The following is a 15689-nucleotide window of genomic DNA, read 5'->3' as shown; positions in this document are numbered from 1 at the left end:
ATCAGGACTCGTTTTAGGCCAATGAATCTTTTGACCCAGTTGAGAGACACCGTAGGACGAGATAGCTAATCAATATATCAATCAATATATAATGTCATCAATATTTCTCACGACAATGCATTTCACTTTAGTCAAAGTCATTAATCAATTCAAAGACGCTACCATGACCTTTCAGCCATGAATAACCACACCTTGTTTAGTAGAATTTTATGAATTTTATTTCCTATTAATTACAGTCTAATAGCAAATGCATTAATCTCAACACCAAGAAACATAATAGCATAGTCACGATGCGGCATCTTTGGTAAGCTTTCATTAAAGCAAGAATCACAAACATCAGAACATAACACGGCGTGAACATAGATCAATTTAGCAGAGTGTCAATAACGCGTCAGTTCAACAAAACATAATCTTGGTCGTTTGTCTATTTGCGTCAGTTTGAGGAACCCCTGTCCTAACCACTGATTAGCATTCGCATGTTGGGCTTCATGCAAAACAATTTAGAACACCAATTTGGAAAACATCTAGCTAAGGTCTCTGTCAAAAGCAAGCAGTTGGTACCTAGAAAGGAAAAGCAAACAGACAAATTACAGACAAAGGGTAAATGGACAATTCTAAGGGCGAGGATGGTTTAAGTAAACCATCAAATCACCAAACAGAGTGAAAGAGTTTCTGGATAAAACCAATAGCATTCCCTACCTAGTTCTAAATGACTCCCCGGGACATGGGTTTTTATCACTTTTTCGATGTACATTCCCCCAAAATTCTATTGGACATTTGCTATACCCCACTATCTTTAACCTATCATTTAACACATTAGGTAATCTAACTCTTCACCCCATATTATTTTACACGTTTTTGATTGGTCTTCGTAATTGACGTCTTCAGAGGTGGCACGTCCGGTGTGATTTCATCCTTCTGTAATTCCTTGCACATCTTTTGGTCAGCAGTTCCATTGTCTTCATCGGTTTGAATGACCTTGTACATTACATTAATCTACATTGTTTCATTTCATTTTTAACATTTAGTCTGTGGACGAGGGGAGATGGTGAGAACGGATCTAACATGGTTACATTCATCTTCCAAGTCGAAGAAAAAGAATAAACAGGGTCATAGCCCCTTGTGAGTCAGCACACTGGAAAATAGAAAAATGCATTTAATATGAGAGCCAGGCAGCTAAGGTTCGGCTCATGCTAACTTAAGGCATATGAGGTTTTCGATACAGATTTAATAACGCAAATGTTAGTATAAACTTATTTAAACGTAATTAAACATTTTGATTATCATTATTAGTTCACATACACATTGGTGGCCACTCATCGTGGTCACTATTCAAGAGTACGTCTAAGCAAAATTACCATTATTATTGTTTCTATGTGACAGGATCACACCTTAATTCATAAACATTTCATGTTACTATAGATCATATAAGCTACGCTCTCTCAAAGACATGACTAATTTTGCACATAAGTCATAGAAAAAGATGCACAGTTCCAAAAGAAATGTGTCAAAACAGATCTTTCCCTAATCTTGTATTAGGGAAAGATCTGTATTGACACATTTCTTTTGGAACTGTGCATCTTTTTTCTATGACTTATATGGGAGTGTCCTGTACAGGACCATTTTTTTCATAAAATCGCCCACATTACAACCCTTTTTTTGTTTTTGATGATAATTTTCCACATAGACAATGGCAGAGTTGGTGATGGGAGATACAGACTATGAGTGCAGGGGTGCCTGTTGGTGTTGGTTCTCGACCTGACAGCTGTGAAGAGGTTTTGAATTTTGTTGACGAGGAATTGTCATTAAATGAAGGGGAAATAGTGGATGACTGACTGTTGGGAAGTGTTGGGAGGCCACAACGGGAGATGCCAAAATTCTGGCCAAGGGTTGGGACCAACACAATGAGGAGCATCAGTGTTTCACATTTGCCTAAAAGAAGAATACACAGTATGGAGAAATTGACGGTTAAACAGAAGGTGGATGTATTATGACCTGAAGTTCAGCGAATGCTACAACTAGGTAGAGATGTGCTAAGGGAGTTGAGAGTTTCTGGGGAATCGAGGGGGTAGCTGGAGGTTTTAAGGATTCTGTCATGGAAATGGTTAGTAATCCTTTGAAGGAAAAATAAGTGTTTGTGGGAACAGGAAAGTCAGGTGCTGGAGCAGATTCTTATAAAGTATTGGACCGTAAGACAGATGGTAAGGATGACAAAGATAAGGTACAGGTCACTAATAATACTGAGGTTAGGAACAAAACATCAGAAATGGCAACATATAAGGAAGGGGTAATGAAGACTTTTAACAATAGGAAATGTCTTGCAATGTGTGTTTCATTGCCTTTAGTGGCATATTGAATGCGGGCAGGAAAGGAAAAAAAACATGTAAAAGAGAAATTGTATTACACAGGGAATTTCAAGTGAAAGACGGCTCAAAAGAAGAGGAGTGGGAATTGGCAAGGCAACCTAAGGTGCCCAAGACAAATGAAAATTGGACCTCTGCATTTTAATTGTATGCAGGTTTTTATTGGGGTGGTCTCCCCCCCGCCCCCCAATATTTTGCCTGCCTCCCTCCATTTCCTGACCTCGTTTGTATTGGCTTTAGGACTCTGTGCACTTTACCACTGCTAACCAATGCTTAAGTGCTGGTGCTATCTCTCCTAAATCACAGTAACAATGGCTTAACCCTAATTGGCATATTTAATTTGCTTAGACATCCCTAGTAAAGTGCACTACATGTACACAGGGCCTGCAAATTAAACGCTATTAAAGACCTGCAGCACTTGTTGTGCTACCCACCTAAGTAGCCCCCTAACCAGGGCTCAGATCTGGCACTGCAGAGCCTGTATGTGCAGTTTACACTGCCACTTCGACTTGGCAAGATGAACCTCTAGCAAAGCCTAATCCTTCCCTTGTTTTTACATGTACATCAACCCTAAGGTACGCGGTAAATGACCAACAGGACAGGGTGCAATGTATTTAAAAGGGGGACATGTACTTGTGTAAGTTTTACATGCCTTGGTAGTAAAAAAACTCAAAAATTATTTTTTCATTACTGCAAGGCCTATTCGTCCCATAGGATAACATTTGGATTACCTTACTACATCTGGTGTAGCAGAAACTTTAGTGCTGTCTTCATATCTTTGAGATCATCCACACATGACCGTTTATCCATTATGTTAAACAAAGTACTAATAATTTGATTGGAAAATAATGCACTGAGAAGCCATTTTAAATGTGCATTTAGTTAGATTAATTCTAGAGACTCTGGTGGTATTGAAGTTTAATTAAATGTTTGAAGGATTAAACTGAGATTATGTTATAGTTCATACTCTAATAGTCTGTACTGAAACAATCTTGAATTTCTAATAATTAGTGATTTAATTATTTGTGCAAAAATAGAGAAATGTAGTTCTACGTTATACTAGCTGAAATTTACTAACAGTCATTTTGTTTAAAGTTAATGTAACATGAATGCTAATTGAGAATTATTACTGCAGAATTATTATTAATGTGCTGTATTAACTCACTTGCATTAGTCTAAGTGGGGCCTGCTATGCCCTGTATTTCGTGATAGTGCAGAAAATGTTTAGTAATTCTGTTCGCATGAAGTTCCCTTTCAGATTGCGTCCAAATAAGGTGGCTAGTTTAGTAATAGATGTCTACTGTTTTACACGTAGAGAGAGAGTGAAACAGTGACCTTGAATAAGGAAATTCTGGACAGCGGACTAGCAATTTAAACATTTATTTCAATGTTGTGTGGAGCTGCATGGATGGATGCTGTTGTCATGACCAACTTGGGAAATCTGAGGATGTTTCAACTTGGCATCATGTATTGATTTCTATTGGATGGTGCCCTTTTAATGTCAAATGAACTGTTGTCCAGAATGAATCAGATTGATGTATGAACTCTGCTTTCTCATTGACCAGTAGGACTTTGGTCAGACCTCAGAGAGGAATCCCACATGAACCCTTGCAGATGAAGAACCCAGAATGCTGAGCTTCTTGGAGAGATATCTTACTTTCTGCTTGCCCTTTGAAATGCCTTGCTGAGACTTGGAGGGTCCGCACGTCCTTGGCGCTGGCACGCCACAACCCTTTCTTCTGATAGACGCTGGCCTGTATAGTGAACACAGAAGAAAGGACACCATGAACTCCACACTACATTCTGTTACAGCAACAGCTTACATACTGCAAAGATCCCACATTAACCTCACATACTACTCGTACCTGTGCATACACATTGCATGCAGCAAAAATACACTCCCCAAATGACACACTGCCAGCACACACATACATCTACATACAGCCATCTCGCCTCCCCGGACTACCTGCTCCTCGGCGAGAAGTGGAGAAGTGTGGCTCAATGGTTAGAGCGGCAGACCCTGATGCAGAAATCTGGCCCGGGACCAGGGTTCAGTTCTGGCTTCGGTGGGTCTTGGACTCAATTTACTCAGACCGGATAATTCTCGCATCGGTGCCTAATCTAATTCATGGGTCCCACTCTGTAACTCTGGGCAATAGCTTGCTTAATCTCCACAACGGCCCCAACAGCGCTGGGATGCCTGGCTTCACCTTAGAGGTTGCCCAGGAGTGGGTACCTCACAGGGAAAAGCCAGGAGGGGTTCCACAGCGGTATGCGTACAGCGCCTTGAGACCCTAACGGGTGAGTAGTGCGCTACACAAGTACAAAGTTTACCTAAATTGCCACCTGGAGAACGCCAGCGATTGCAACTCCACTGCCCTGCTGGACAACCTTGCAAACCTCGGCCTCAAGCAACTGGTCATCTCACCCACCCACTCAGCTGGACACATGCTGGATGCCATATTCTCCTCCAGCAGCCACATCACCTTTACTCACACCACCAAACTCCATTGCACTGACCACCACTGCGTTCACTTCTCCTTCCTGAAGCCGACCACCAACAACATCCGATCCCTCACCGAAAGTGGAACAAGATCTCCAAGGAACAGCTGATCTCCAATCTCACCGAATCTACACCACCCAAAACCAACAACCCCAACACCGCCGCCCTCAACCTCAAGTGATGGCTCGACGACTGTGCAAACAGCCTCGCTCCACTCAAAATAACCAACAACACCTGCATCAACAAGAAAGCTCCCTGGTTCACCGCAGAACTCTAGGCTTCCAAACGAGAATGTCGGAAAACTGAGAAAGCCTGGCACCAAGAACAATCAATGAGCAACTACACCGCCCTAAAATCAGCCATGCGCAAACACCACCAAAAGATTCTTCTACAAAGAGTGGCTAGAGAACAACGCACACAACAGCAAGGAACTATTCAACATCATCAAGGAACTAACCAAACACAAATCCAGCACCATCGACCCTCCACACTCACAAGACCTTTGCGACTCCCTCTCCAGCTACCTCCACCGCAAGATCGCAGTCATACATGAAAGCTTCACAACGCCGTCCCCCAACACCACCACTGACCCGGTCAACACCACCACACCCTACCGCACCAACATACTGAGCACCTGGACCCCTACCAATGATGAAGAAACCACCAAAACCATGAGCAACAGCCACTCAGGCTCTCCAACAGACCCCTGCACTCACCACGTCTTTAACACGAGGGGGGCAAGGAAGAATGGAGAGCCCTTCTTGCGTCCCCAGAAGCCGAGAAAGCCTTTTCGATTTCAAAGGAAGTCTGTTCCAGTACTCCTATCATGACTCATTCAGGGGCTGAAAGTTTCATTGTCACAGAAAACTGTCTCCAGACACCCAGTGGTACAGATCCTCAACAAGCCCACACAACCAAGGGTGCTGAAAAAGAAGACTTCTCCACCGTCCCAGTCTTGACTCGTCCTGATCTTGACCATCCAGTTACAGGAGAAACAGGTGCTCCATATGGAACATGGGGTGGCGTGTTATCGCACCGCAATAAAGACAGACAAAAGCATGCAGAGCATCACAGCAAGAAACACTGTGAAGGACCTCAATATAAAACTGTTGATAGAATGAGGATTTCTACACGACATATTGATTTCCAGAAAAGACATGTGTTTAGTCCCAAGTTCACCGGTCCTTACACCGTCTTTCAACAAGGCAATTCAATAACCTATGAAATGCAGCTCTCTCGGAAAAATCATGGTCCTAAGAGAGACACATGGTACCCCTCTTTTGACAATCATGCTCTACGATTAGTGAGGTGATTTCAGCGCCTAAAACCAGACAAACCAGGCCCTAGAGCGCGCTTGGGAGAGGGGAGTACTGTCAACATCTGAGCAGTGTGCGCTCAACGGGCGACTGGAATGCAAAAACTCAACACTCTCAAGATAACGTAATTTATGCCTTTGTGCTGATATGCTGTTGTTCGACCTTTTGCATTGCAGAGTTTAATCCTGAAGACTTATGTTCAAGGTACTTTTAAATACTGTTCATTTGCAATGTATTGCTGCAGGCTTTCAGAGTGTGTCAGGGTGTGGTCCCTTTACAGGGCCTTCCAGAAGCTTTCCCTGCAGCATCCCTGGGTGTGGTTTGTGGGCTGGGCCAAGACTCTATATAAGGGAGCCAGCCCAGCTCCACGTGCTCACTATTCAGAGGTCCCGGTGCAGAGCAGCAGCAACTTCCTGAGCTCCTGTTCCGGAGGCCTACTTTGATCTTCCAGGCCTCGCCCTTTCACTTTGCTTGATGATTCTTGATCTGGGCGGTAAGACGGAGGTTGGGCTGGGCCCCCGATCCCATTCTCGTGGGATTCCGAGTTCTTGGGCCTATTTATCATGATAAATCTATTTTTGCTCTTGTGAGTGTGAAAGTGCGCTTGAAGTTTAATGGCATTTACTTGCTGGCATTCGAATCGGCTAGACGTGTGATTCTTTCCTCGTATACAAATCTTGATATTCATTGTGCGCAACCACTTTATGGCATTTACAAGGTTGCATTTGAATCGGCAAGACGCGTGATTCTTTACCCGTGTACAAATCTAGATATTCATTGTGCGCAACCATTTTATGGCATTTACAAGGTTGCATTCGAATCGGCATGACGCACGATTCTTTACTCGAGTACAAATCTAGATATTCATTGTGCGCAACCATTTTATGGCGTTTACAAGTTTGCATTCGAATCGGCAAGACGCGCAACTCTTTACTCGAGTACAAATCTAGATATTCATTGTGCGCAACCATTTTATGTCATTTACAAGGTTGCATTTGAATCGGCAAGACGCGCAATTTGTTTCCTGCGCTTAATTCATGTTACTCATTGTACGCTACCATTTCTTGGCATTCACATGGTGGCCTTCGAATCGGCAAGACGCGCAATTCATTTCTTGTGTCTAATTCATGATATTCATTGTGCGTGCTACCATTTCTTTGCATTCACATGGTGGCCTTCAAATCAGCAAGAAGTGTGATTCATTTCTTGTGTCTAATTCATGATATTCATTGTGCATTACCATTTCATGGCATTCACATGGTGCTATTCGAATCGGCAAGACGCGCAATTCATTTCCTGTGCTTAATTCATGACATTCAGTGTGAGCTCCCATTTTACGGCATTCACACAGTGGCATTCGACAAGACACGCAATTCATTTCTCGTGCCTAACTCATGTTATTCATTGTGCACAATCATTTCATGGCATTTATAAACCTTTGTGGAAATCTGCAATCTGCGCAATTCATGTTCTTGCATTCTAAGAATCTAAAGTGCTAGAATTCTGGATGTTATATTCTATGTGCATGTAAGGTCTTTAGTACAATTCCTATTGTTTTCCAAGGAATGTTTGGATGGCCTTTATCCTCATGTAATGAGGCTGTGTTTGTTCTGGAACATTGTTCTGGAAGGTTCTTGTATTCCTAGAACAGTATGTTTCAATTCATGAAAATTCCATATGAAACATTGTACTAACCATTTTTGATTCTTTTCCAGGTACCTAGATTTAGTGAGGGCTAATTAGAGTCCAGTTCTAGGCCATTCATGTTACCTTAGTTTTAGGTATATTTTCATGTTCCGAGTATCACAGAACTCAAGACTCAACAGAGTGTTATATCATGTTCCGAGTATCATTGAAATCTAGACTCAACAATGTGTTATTTCATGTTCCGAGTATCACTGAACTCTAGGCTCAACAGAGTTTTATTTCATGTTCCGAGTATCACTGAACTCTAGGCTCAACAGAGTGTTATTTCATGTTCCGAGTATCACTGACCTCTAGACTCAACAGAGTGTTATTTCATGTTCCGAGTGTCATAGAACTCTGGACTCAATAGACTGTTATTTCATGTTCCAAGTATCATTGAACCCTAGATTCAACAGAGAGTTTTTATGAATCTAAATGAGGTTTTGAATCTGATGTTGTGTTGTTTAATCTTTTGCTTCCCACAGGTCTCCTTCCCCGCTGTTCCCTTCCTAATCCCCTTTTCCCCACTTGGAGTCTCTTAGACTCTGTGACATTCTAATCAGAGTATTGGAGCTGTCTTGTGGTGGACTTGTTGGGAGCGTGGGCAGAACCCGAGGATCTGGAGACACTGACACCAGCCAAATCATCGCTCCCCAGCTCCGGTCCGTCATCAACAGCTCCTTCGAGACCACCACTTTCCCAGATATCTGGAAACATGCCGAAGTCAACGCCTTGCTCCAAAAACCCAAAGCCAACCCGAAGACCTCACAAACTACCAACCTATCTCTCTACTCCCCTTCCCTGTGAAGGTCATAGAGAAGATAGTCAACAACCAACTTTTCCGCTTCCTGGAGGACAACAACATTCTCGATGTCTCCCAGTCTGGATTCTGCAAAAACCACAGCACCGAGACCGCCCTCATCGTCTGCACCGACGACATCAGGACCAGGCTCGACAAGGGTGAAACCGTTGCCCTCATCCTTCTCGACCTTTCCACAGCCTTCAACACCGTATGCCACCAAATCCTTCGCACACGCCTCTTCAACTCCTGAATTTGCCACAAAGCCCTGGACTGGCTCACCTCCTTCCTCTCCGAAAGAATCCAAAGAGTTTGCCTCACCCCCATTCCGGTCTAAAGCCACCAAGACCATATGCGGAGTCTCCCAGGGATCCTCACTCAGCCCCACCCTCTTCAATATCTACATGGCTCTGCTAGCCAGCATCGTCCGACCCCACGGCCTCACCATTATTTCCTACACCGCCGACAACCAGCTCATCCTCTCCCTCACAAGGAACCCCTCTACCCCCAAGAACAACCTCCACGCCGGACTTCTCGCCATCGTTAATTGGATGACAGCAAGCCACCTCAAGTTGAACTCAGGAAAAACCAAGATCATCATCTTCGGACCCAACAAGTCTGCATGGAAGGACTCATGGTGGCCTGCATGGAACGACCCACCACCCACGCACTCAACCTCGGCTTCATGCTTCGCAAGACCTTCAGGTGGATTCCCGTAGAAACCAGAAGAACGGTCACCCACGCCCTTGTCAGCAGCAGACTGGACTACGGCAACACCCTCTCCACTGGAACTACAGCCAAGCTCCAGAGAAAACTCCAGCGCGTCCAGAACGCCTCAGCACGTCTCATCCTCAACCTCCCTCGCCACAAGCACATCTCCACCCACCTCACAACCCTACACTGGCTACCCATCATCAAAAGGATCGTCTTCAAAATCCTAATCCACACTCACAAAGACCTCCACGACACCGGACCGGCCTACCTCAACGACCGACTCAACTTCCACATCCGGACACGCCAGCTCCACTCCACCGACCTCGCCCTCGCAACAGTCCATCACATTCAACGGCGGCAGGTCCTTCTCCCACCTCGCCGTCAAAACCTGGAACTCCCTTCCACCAACCTACGCAAGACCGGGGATCTCCTGTCCTTCAGAAAGCACCTCAAGACATGGCTCTTCAAGCAGTAGCACCCGCCCCCTCTCCAGCGCCTTGAGTCCCTACTGGGTGAATAGCGCACTCAACAAATGTATTGATTGATTTGGTGGATGGTGACTTGTGGCATGCTCTCACACTAGTTATGTGTACCCCAAACTGACTGTCCATTGGAGGGATTCACACTTTACATGCCATTTGCACAGGATTATACAGTTCAATACATTGCATATTGTTGTAATTAAAGCACACAACCTTCAGTTGTGGTAATGTGTATTTATTGAATGTGATAAAAAGGAAGAGATTGTGCAATAGAGTGGGGTCATGGTGGACGAAATCTTCAGTGTAGTGGCTCATTTGGTTTGTAGCACACGTCTAGTATCCAGGGGGCCATTGGAAATGGAGCAATGGCAGTCCAAAGTGAATAAGGTGTCTCAGTGGAACACAAGGGTGACATTCAGGAGGGGCCCATTTCCTGGCAGTGGTTTGGGTCTTGGCTACAGTCTCTGGTGGTTCTTCTACTGTAGAGGGAGGGGTGCTGGTGGTCTGTGAGTCTTGTGGCAGGTCCTCCTGTCCAGTAGCTGCAGCAGATGTGGAAGGCTGGTGAGTACACTGGCTAGTGGAAGGGGCCCGCTGGTGTGTTGTGTACTCATGCATGATGTTCGTCATGTCACCCAGCACCCCTGCAATGGAGGTCATGTTAGCATTTAAGCCCTGCAGCTGCTGCATGACCTATTGGTGGATGTTCCCCCTGCAGCTGCAGGTTCTCCTGCAAGATGGTAATCACCTTGCCCATCCTGTCCTGGGATTTCTGGTAGGATCCCAGGACATGTGTGAATGCCTCCTGGGCAGTTGGTTCCCTGGGTTGGGCCTCCCCTTGGCGTACAGCTAACCTCCCACTGGCTCTGGCCCCCTGTGCCTGTGTCCCCTTTAACTGTGTGCCCACTCCCACTAACAACAGGACCTTCATCATCTTGCCTATGTGGTGTTTACTCGGCTCCCTGTACAGGTGGGCACACTGTTGATTGTCTTGTCCTGGGAACAGAGGTTTGGGGACGTTGGGTGGCTGCTGTGGTATTAGAGTCCGCTGGGTGAAGCCCTGTTGTGGACTGGGTGTTGGCTGTGGTGTCTGGCTGACCAGTGGTCCCAGATGGGCCACAGAGATCATCCAGATCCAAACATCCAGAGTTGCTGACATCACTGGAGCCTTCGTCTGGTGGAGGACTGGGTTGCAGTGGCATATGCTCGCCGCTGACATTGGCTGGGGTACCTGTGGACATGTACAAAATTTGTTACAGTCATTGCCATTTACTTATTCAGCATTTCTGGCTTTTCCTATGGGATGGGTGTTGTCCTTCCACCTTTGGTTAGTGTATGGTGATGGATTGTGGGATTGGTAGTGCTAAATTCTGGCCATGCATTACTGTTGTGTGTGCATGCAGAACTGAGAGGGGTGTGCTTGCAGTGGGTAGGGCATGCAGGGGTACAAAGTTGAGGATGGTTATGGTTATTTGTATGGTATGGGGTGGGGAAAAGGGAGTCAGGGTGAGGGGGTGACATGCCATGCAGGTATCGGTGGTGTGGAGGTTGGAATGGTGACTTACTAGTATCCAGCGCTCCAGTGATTCCAGAGAGGCCCTATGGATGAAGGATAGCTAAGACTTTCACCTCCCATGCTGTCAACTGTGGGGGAGGAGGTAGTGGGTCCACGCCACTCCTCATTATGTCATTGTGGCACCTGGAGGCCACTGCACGCACCTTCACCAAAGGTCATTCTACCTCTTTCAAAAGTCCTCCCTTGTGTGTGGATAGGTTCCCATGGAGTTCACCTTGTCCACAATCCTCCGCCATAGCTCCATCTTCCTGGCAATTGATATCTGCTGAACCTGTGCACCGAACAGCTATGGCTCTCCCCTGATGAGTTCTTCTACCATCACACGCAACTCCTCATCAGTGAAACGGGGGTTCTTTTGTATCCTGTAAGCATCAAGCGAAAACAGCATACAAACCACAACTCACCAAATAGGGGTAAAAGGCCACTTCAATAGAACAGGTCTGGCAAAAACAATATCCTTGGCATTAGGCCTCAAAAAACTAACCCTCCTCATTGTACATGTAACTTCCTAAGCCCCACCCCCACACTCTAATAAACGTATCCCTCATCAATGCTCCCTTCCCATCCCCACCTTGACCCGACCAATCCAGTATCCATCTGTTCTGCTGTCCACCTTCAGTAGTTACCCTTGCCTTTCCCTCCCTTTTGTTCCTTCTCAAAAATCCCTAACCTCTCATCTTTGTGCATCCGTACCCTTCTCCCCCAAAGCATGTATGTAAAAGCCTGCCTAAACCAGACATGCCTACAAGCAGCAAATAACAGAACATTTGACTAAGTAGACTACTTGACCTGTCCTATTAAAATAAGGAATAGTCTTAATAAAATCGCCATCAGCCCACAACCATAAAACCAGTGGAACCCAAATAAACCCAACACACTAAAAGAGAACTAAATAAGGGAGGGTGGGATGGCTCAAACTCACCACCCCTATACCTGGGTGTGACAAAATGGCCAAAGAGACCGCCCACACCTTAACCCCTACTTATAATCCACCCCTTAATCCCACCCTTACACTACCCTTAACCAATCACTTACTCGGACATAGTGGAGTCCCACACCGATGCCCTATCAGCCAGGGGGAAGACTGGGCAAGCCCTTGCTCTCCCAAAGTCTCTATCGGGCGAAAACGGCGTACAAACCACAACTCACCAAATAGGGGTAAAAGGCCACTTTCATAGAACAGGTCTGGCAGAGCAATAACCTTGGCATTCAGCCTTACAAAGCTAACCCTCCTCGCTGTACATGTAACTTCCTAAACTCCACACCCACCCTCTAAAAAACTTACCCCTCATCAATCTCCCCTTCCCATCCCCACTAGACCTGACCACTCCGGTACCCATCTGTCCAGATGTCCACCTTCTGTAGTTACCCTTGACTTTCCCTCCCTTTGTTCCTTCTCAAAAATCCCTGACCTCTCATCTTTGTGCATCGTACCCTTTCCCACAAAGCATGTCTGTAAAAGCCCACCACCCAGGAAAACCCGCCTGGTGTTTTCCTGCACCACCAAAATGTGTTTAATCATGGTCCCATAAATTCTCCCCTATTAGATCTGCAATCCGAATCCTAAGCACCAATAAATAATGTTCATTACCCAGAAAGGATAAATTAACACCTTCCTGTCTAAACAGAGCTGCATCCACGTGGCCAATTTCCTCATGCTTCAAAACCGAAATCCCTTGCAAATGACAAAATCCCCTCATTTCCCTATTCACCTTTTTGCGTTGCTTCCCAATCCCTATGAAATATCTTGCTCCCCCTTGGAGAGAACACTTAACAATTCACTCCAACTCATACCACTTTTTCCCAACCAGAAAATCTTTATTCTGGCCCCATCCAAACCCAATTGCCGACCAAAATGTCTCTATGCAGCATGCTTCTCGGCCCAACGCAGGAAGGAATGCCCCACTATCCAAACTGAATAACCTGATCTGTCCAGGACACACAACCTAGAAAGGTAAAAAATACACAATTAACCCATGAAAACAAATGGCAGCCACCTACAATTTAACAAAATTTAGAAGGGCTTGATATAACATAACGCATAAAACACTGAGACCTCCATCGACACAAATCCCTAATTGTCCTGTCCGATTTTCCAAGTTTCTTAGCTTCTGCAGCAGTCCCAATCTGAAATGAATGGGTACCATAAAATTGTGGTGCAATACCAAACTTACCAATTGCTATTTTCAAAACTGAACATAACTGATGAGACTTCAAATGTGAACCATCCTGATGAACAAATACAAACCTAGAATCCTTCTACAAAATCCTACTAAAAGAACTCTACTGGACCAGCCAGGGGATCACCAACGGATCGGTCTTTGATGTCCGTATCCACAGATAAATAACCCCCTCAGACACACATCGGCACACAGAAAGCCTGTCTTACCTTTTACACCCAAAAGCTCTGAAACTCTAAAAACCCCATGAAACAGCCATGACATGCACAGTGATATTAAAGTCTCCTCCCATGGTGAAAAACAAATTGCCTTTAAAACTAGAATGATATCCCTCAGCAAATGTGCCGTTATCAGGCATCTCTGATCAAACCTTGCACCCCCTTTTCTAGCCCAACTCGCCAGGATCCTTGTGCAAATCTCCCCTTCCATTGGATCATAAGCGCAAAAATACTTACCATAAAAAAAAAAACTGACAACTTACCCGATATGGATACAGCTGACAATCCTAACTCAATCTGCTGCATGATGAAGCGAAAAGCATCCTCCCGTCTTTCTATACAAATCAACTGCCCACTCACCCGCCTGGCTGCACCTGATTTTAGAAATTCTGACCAAGCCTGATCATAACTTTTTCATGTAGACGGAGCTGCGGGCTGTTGAATCAGCTCCCCCATCCTCATATTCCTATCTCCCATAATGCCCAGGGAACTGCTGTCTTCTGCACATTCGCTCCGGGTGCAAGCCCAAGGGATCTCTGCCACTGAGAACAAGATAGCGCATCAACCCACCTGGAACATACCTAGCCTTTAACAATATGTTTTACTTCAAACAGTTCAGTAAAAGCACCCGCAGCAACTTTAACACCTTCTCATCATTTGCCTTCTGCCAGTTCATCACTGCCTGATTGTCTACATTGAAAACAACCTTCCTATTAGCCAGTGCCTGTCCCCACAGTGACCATGCCACCACCAAAGGAAACAATTCCAAAAAGGCAATACTATGCTGGGCCGCTTTCCACAAATCTGGACAACTCTCAGCAGCCAAATGCCCATCCCAAAACAAACTAATACCATGTGCTCCTGAAGTGTCCAAAAAAACTTGAACTTGCCAAAACCAATCATCCTCTTCAAAGAACATAGTCACCCCATTGAGATCTAGTAAAGAGGAAATCCACATCCTCAAATCAGCCTTTATACTGGTTCGGAGCTGCACATGATGGTGAGGTAACACTGCTCTGCTAAGTGCGAAACAAAACCGTCTGCAAAAAGCCCTTCCTACTCTCACCACCCTGCAGGCAAAATTCAAATGACCAAGCAAAACTTGCACCTGCCTCAGTTCCTCCAACAATGCAATGAGTATATTCACCTTTTCCTTTGGCAAATGCACCTCCATTTTGATAGAATCTAACTCAACTACCAGAAAATTTTAACAAGGTGTAGCCCCATCCATTTTCTATGGGGCAAACGGAACACCCATGTCAAACATGGCCTCTTGAAAAGCCTCCAAAGCTCTCTGGCAATCACGTGATCCAGGAGTACCCTCCAACAAGAAATCATCCAAATAGTGTTTTACATATTTACAACCGCTCCTTGACTGGTAAAACCACTGTAGAAATAACCTAAAGGTTTCAAACAATGAACATTAAACTGAGCAACCCATAGGCGTTATCCTATCATCATAAATAACATTCTCAAACTGTAGACCCAACAAAGAAAAATTGTCTGGGTGCACCAGAAGGAGTCTAAAACCTGACTGGATATCAGATTTCACCATTTCTGCACCAACACCACAATCTCTTACCAATGAAATCGACTCATCAACTGACAAATAATGGACAATAGAATCCTCCTGGGCAATGAAATCGTTAATAGATGCCCCTAAAGGCCATAACAGGTGATGCATAAACCTAAACTCACCCTGTTGTTTTTTTGGCACCACACCCAGTGGAGAAATTGTCAAATTTGGTAATGGCCATCAATCAAATGGGCCCATAACGCTTCCCAACTTCAATTCTTTCTGTAGTTTAGCTCGAAACACTTCAGGTTGCACTATCGCAGACCTCAAATTTCTTGC

The 15689-nt window shown here is 45.0% G+C and overlaps 1 long non-coding RNA gene across 2 annotated transcripts in view; it reads right to left on the bottom strand.

Annotated features, from left to right (window-relative positions):
- Positions 1-239: 239 nt before the first annotated feature.
- The window catches only part of LOC138259174 (uncharacterized), a 234490-nt gene continuing 219040 nt past the window's right edge, over positions 240-15689 (bottom strand). For both annotated transcript variants that reach the window (XR_011198660.1, XR_011198661.1), the window contains 2 exons: positions 4021-4117; positions 240-1135 (listed from right to left, as the gene is read on the bottom strand). This is a non-coding gene — a long non-coding RNA (uncharacterized lncRNA). The remainder of the gene's footprint in view (positions 1136-4020; positions 4118-15689) is intronic.

This window comes from Pleurodeles waltl, chromosome 9 (assembly GCF_031143425.1).
Source record: "Pleurodeles waltl isolate 20211129_DDA chromosome 9, aPleWal1.hap1.20221129, whole genome shotgun sequence".
NCBI classification, from domain to species: domain Eukaryota; kingdom Metazoa; phylum Chordata; class Amphibia; order Caudata; family Salamandridae; genus Pleurodeles; species Pleurodeles waltl.
Note: the sequence above shows the minus strand (reverse complement) of the source record. Positions and strands in the feature narration are given on the sequence as shown.